The sequence below is a fragment of the Arachis ipaensis genome, chromosome B01 (assembly GCF_000816755.2).
Source record: "Arachis ipaensis cultivar K30076 chromosome B01, Araip1.1, whole genome shotgun sequence".
Classification (NCBI taxonomy): Eukaryota; Viridiplantae; Streptophyta; class Magnoliopsida; order Fabales; family Fabaceae; genus Arachis; species Arachis ipaensis.
This window is the reverse complement of record NC_029785.2, coordinates 62055352-62061431: the sequence shown is the minus strand read 5'-3', so window position 1 is coordinate 62061431 and position 6080 is coordinate 62055352.

Below are 6080 nucleotides of genomic sequence, written 5' to 3'. Positions count from 1 at the left end.
TTGGAGGTCCAACTTTCCTTCCAACGTTGGCTTTTCTTGTTTTCCTTATTGCTATTTCTTTCTTCCAAGGCTTGTTATTTTCAAAGGTTCCATAAACAGCAACTAGTCTCATACTATGAAGGACATTCTACCTTTTTGTTTTTATGAGTGAGCTTACTAACAATCAAACATAAACCACCACTTATCCTTATTCTATTCCTACCGACTTGGACAATCACACTTCATGGTTTTCAAACATTTTCTTTTATTCAATTGAAAACATGGAGATGATAAACCCCAATTTTGTGGTTTATCTTGTGCTTAATTTGGGTGGTTTTATCAACCTTTCTCCCATATATTCAATGAAATAGCATGGTTTTGCAATTCTCCCTTGATTTGTGCTTAAGTGTGAAAACATGCTTTTTAGGCCTTAAAATAGCTAAATTTAACTCACTTTAATTCTATTCGATGCCTTGATATGTTTGTTGATTGATTTCAGGTTCATAAGGCAAGTATTGGATGGAAGAAGTGAGGAGAAAAGCATGCAAAGTGGGAGAACTCATGAAGAAATGAAGGAACCGCAAAGCTGTCAAGCCTGACCTCTTCGCACTCAATCGACTATAACTTGTGCTAAAGAGGTCCAAATGAGGCAGTTTTAGTTGCGTTGGAAAGCTAACATCCGGGACTTTAAAATGATATAAAATTTGTCATAGTTTCCTGACGTCTAGGGATGAGCGTGCACTGTACGCGTGCATGTTGATGGAGCTGTGTAGGTCCACTTTGGGCAACTCGTTGGGGGAAATTTCTAGCTCATTTTGGGCTCAATCTAACTCATTTCTGATGCTGTTGAACCCAAGGATTGAAGGGGGGGAATGAACCAAGTAGTCATAGTTTAGTTTTTATCATGTTGTAGGTAGAATTCTAGAGAGAGAAGCTCTCCCTTCTCTCTAGAATTTAGGGTAGCTTAGGTTTAATTTTCTTAGATCAACTTTCAATTCTTGTTCTGATTTAGTTTTCCCTTGTTAATTCCTTGATATTACACCTTTGTTCTTCTAGTTCTTGTTGTTAATTTCCTTTTCATATCACTTTTTATGTTCATACACTCTTGTTGGGTTTCTATTTTTCTTTCAATGCAATTTTATGTTTCCATGTTTCTTTTATGTTGATCTTGATTGTTAGTGTTGATTTCTTGTTTATGTTGGTTATGGATTTTCTTTAACTCTTGCATTTTATGATGTTTACTTTTCTTGCATACTAGGTGTTTGATAAAATGTTTCCTCTAGTTTTTGAGTAGTTTTCTTGACTCTTGGCCTAGGCTAAGGGAATTGAGTGACCTTGAGTCATTGGGTTTCATTGAATTGGTGATTTGAGAACCCTTGGTGGTTAATTTGATACCCATTGACACTAACCCACTACTAATCTAATTAGTAGATAGGTTGGGACTTATGGGTTGATGTGATCAATCCTATTTGATATACTTCAAGTATAGAAGTAAACTTAATGAGCTTGGTTCCTCATAATTACCAATATTTGGTATGTAGACAAGGATGGTGATCTTAATTACCTATGTCTAGCCAAGAGTTCTTTCCATTTCTTTTATTAGTTCTTGTTATTTTACTTTCTTGTCATTTATATTTTCTTGTCAAATTCTAAATCAAACCCCCTTGCATTTTCATAGCCAATAATTAAACACTTCATTGCAATTCCTTGTGAGACGACCCGGAGTTCAAATACTTCGGTTAATTCTTATTTGGGGTTTGTACTTGTGACAACTCAAATTTTTTATGTGAGAATTGTTTGTTGGTATAGAACTATACTTGCAACGAGAATTCATTCATTTGAGGAAATTCTATACCCTCACAACAATTCACTCATTAGGAGACAAGACATACATTCAAGTAAAGTGAAAGTAAAGCACATACCTAGGCTAGCACACTTATGACAATATTAAAGAAAAACAACACAACAAAATTTAAAATGACTTAAACTAAAGACCAATTATCAACCAAAGGAAGAAATGTTCTTTCTTTTTTAGATATGATCAACAAGGAGCAATTCCACCTTTTCATTTCTTAGCTTGCTTGCCTTTCTTCTTCCTCTCTTCTTCTTGATTGCTAGTTTCTCCCTTGCCTTTTTGTTTCCCCTTTAGCTTTTTCCAGAATCCAACTTTCTTCATCTTCTTTTTCACTGCCTCATCATGGCGTAATGTTCTCTCTACTTCCAAGTATCCTCTCTCCTTAAAGTATTCATCATAACTTGAAAATGCCGAATTTAGACCAGGCATATGCTCCAGTGTGTAGTTGAGCTTGGTTTGAGCATTCATGTCATAATCTCGTTGATTTTCATATCTTAAATTGTGAAGAGTAGTGAACTCCTTGAATGCTCTCATGCCATCAATGTGATGTTGGGCAAGCTCTTGCATGTGGTTTTCCAATGGGTCCTGCCTCACTATTACTTGGTTGATGGACTAAGAGAGTCTAGAGTATTGCTCATCATGCTGTTCCATTAATTTTTCCTTCAGTTCTTTTTGTTGGTTTATGAGAACAAATTGGAAGTACTTCTGTTGTTCTTGGCTTCTCATAAACTCGCTTGACAGCACGTCAATGGCTTCTTGCATTCCACTCATATCTATTGAGGTTTGTGCTGGTTGTTCCTCTTGTTGCTTCCCTTCTTGATGTTGTTCTTCTTCTTGTGGCTCCTCCTCTTGTTGTTCCTCCATCTTTTTTTCATTTTTTGGCCTTCTTTGTTGTTGAGCTGTGGTGACAAGCTTTATTCTTTCAAGAGTGATCGACATGCCCGGATGTAGCCACACGAGATTTGTATCCTCTAGGGGCACCTTAGCCTTTATGCACAAGCGGATGATGGTGCTTGGGTAGTGGAGCCAAGATTCAGAGGAGCTCTTTTCAGAGATCTTTTGAATATCATTAGCAATGAACTCATGGACCTTAATCTCACCTCCTACCATAATACAATGCACCAAAGTGGCTCGTTTGATGTTAACCTCTGAGGTATTTACAGTGGCTAGGATGGATCTCCTTACAAATTCATACCACCCTTTTGCTTCTGGAACAAGGTCTCCTCTCTTGAAGAACTTTGGTGCTCTATTAGCATATCTCACTGGTATGCGAAATTGTTACTCAGATTAGGTTGTAAAATTATTTGTTCGTTCTTTCCCTGGCAATGGCGCCAACAACTGGTGCACAGAACCATGGTCCAAACATAACATCACAACTTCGCACAACTAACCAGCAAGTGCACTGGGTCGTCCAAGTAATAAAACCTTATGTGAGTAAGGGTCGATCCCACGGAGATTGTTGGTATGAAGCAAGCTATGGTCACCTTGTAAATCTCAGTCAGGCGGATATCAAATGGTTATGGAGTTTTCGAATAATAATAATAAATAAACAGAAAGTAAAGATAAAAATACTTATGCATATCATTGGTGAGAATTTCAGATAAGCATATAGAGATGCTTTCATTCCTCTGAATCTCTACTTTCCTGCTGTCTTCATCCAATCAGTCTTACTCCTTTCCATGGCAAGCTTTCTGTAAGGGCATCACCATTGTCAATGGCTACATCCCATCCTCTCTGTGAAAATGGTCCAAATGCTCTGTCACGGCATGGCTAATCATCTGGAGGTTCTCGATCATACTGGAATAGGATTTACTATCCTTTTGTATCTGTCACTACGCCCAGCACTCGCGAGTTTGAAGTTCGTCACAGCCATCCCTTCCCAGATCCTACTCAGAATACCACAGACAAGGTTTAGACTTTCTGGATCTCAGGAATGGCCATCCATGGGTTCTAACTTATACCACGAAGATACTAATAACTCAGACTTGGTCCCCTGTATTAGATATCTAAGAGATACTCATTCTAGCTTGGTTGCATGTAGAACGGAAGTGTTTGTCAGGCACGCGTTCATGGGTGAGAATGATGACGAGCGTCACATAATCATCACATCCATCATGTTATTGGGAACGAATGGATATCTTAGAAGCGGAATAAGTTGAATTGAATATAAAACAGTAGTACTTTGCATTAAATCATGAGGAACAGCAGAGCTTCACACCTTAATCTATGGAGTGTAGAAACTCTACCGTTGAAAATACATAGGTGAAAGGTTCAGGCATGGCCAAGAGGCTAGCCCCCAAAACGTGATCACAGGATCAAAAATACAATCCAGGATGAAAATACAATAGTAAAAAGTCCTATTTATACTAAACTAGTTACTAGGGTTTACAGAAATAAGTAATTGGTGCATAAATCCACTTCCGGGGCCCACTTGGTGTGTGCTTGGACTGAGCTTGAAGTTTACACGTGTAGAGGCTTCTTCTGGAGTTGAACGCCAAGTTGTAACGTGTTTATGGCGTTCAACTCTGGTTTGTGACGTGTTTCTGGCGTTTAACTCCAGACTGCAGCGTAGAACTGGTGTTTAACGCCCTTTTGCGTCATCTAAACTCGGTCAAAGTATGGACTATTATATATTTCTGGAAAGCTCTGGATGTCTACTTTCCAATGCAATATGAAGCGCGCCATTTTGAGTTCTGTAGCTCCAGAAAATCCACTTTGAGTGCAGGGAGGTCAGAATCCAACAGCATCAGCAGTCCTTCTTCACCTCTGAATCTGATTTTTGCTCAAGTCCCTCAATTTCAACCAGAAAATACCTGAAATCACAGAGAAACACACAAACTCATAGTAGAGTCCAGAAATGTGAATTTAACATAAAAACTAATGAAAACATCCCTAAAAGTAACTAGATTCTACTAAAAACATACTAAAAACAATGCCAAAAAGCGTATAAATTATCCGCTCATCACAACACCAAACTTAAATTGTTGGTTGTCCCCAAGCAACTGAAAATCAAATAGGATAAAAAGAAGAGAATATACTATAAATTCCAAACTATCAATGAAACATAGCTCCGATCAGATGAGCGGAACTTGTAGCTTTTTGCCTCTTGAATAGTTTTGACATCTCACTTTATCCATTGAAGTTCAGAATTATTGGCATCTGTAGGAACTCAGAGTTCAGATAGTGTTAGTGATTCTCCTATGATGTTCCACCCTTAATTGTCCCATGTTGGAACTTAATTCTCCTAGAGAGGTGTTGATTTGCTCCCAAAAATTATGTGGAGGAAAGTGCATCCCTTGAGGTATCTCAAATTTAGTTCATTGGTGAACAGGGGAGGTTCATCTCCCCAAGTCTCATTACCAAATAAATTGGCATTCAGCTTCATGATTGCACCAAGGAACTTGGCAACTTGCTCTTCAGTAACATCCTCATTCTCTTCAGAAGAGGAATACTCATCCGAGCTCATGAATGGCATAAGGAGGTTCAATGGAATCTCTATGGTCTCTAGATGAGTCTCAGGTTCCTTTGGTTCCTCAGAGGGAAACTCCTTATTGATCACTAGACGTCCCAAGAGGTCTTCCTCCTTGGAATTCACGTCCTCCCCTTCCTCCTTGGATTCGGCCATGATGGTCATGTCAATGGCCTTGCACTCTCCTTTTGGATTTTCTTCTGTATTGCTTGGGAGAGCATTAGGAGGGGTTTCAGTGATCTTCTTACTCAGCTGGCCCACTTGTGCCTCCAAATTTCTAATGGAGGACCTTGTTTCATTCATGAAACTCACAGTGACCTTAGATAGATCAGAGACTAAGTTTGCTAAATTAGAGGTATTTTGTTCAAAGTTCTCTGTCTGTTGCTGAGTGGATGATGGAAAAGGCTTGCTATTGCTAAACCTGTTTTTTCCACCATTATTAAAGCCTTGTTGAGGCTTTTGTTGATCTTTCCATGAGAGATTTGAGTGATTTCTCCATGAGAGATTATAGGTGTTTCCATATGGTTCACCCATGTAATTCACCTCTGCTATTGCAGGGTTCTCAAGATCATAAGCTTCTTCTTCAGAAGATGCCTCTTGAGTACTGTTGGATGCAGCTTGCATTCCATTCAGACTCTGAGAAATCATATTGACTTGCTGAGTCAATATTTTATTCTGAGCCAATATGGCATTCAGAGTATCAATTTCAAGAACTCCCTTCTTCTGAGGCGTCCCATTACTCACAGGATTCCTCTCAGAAGTGTACATAAACTGGTT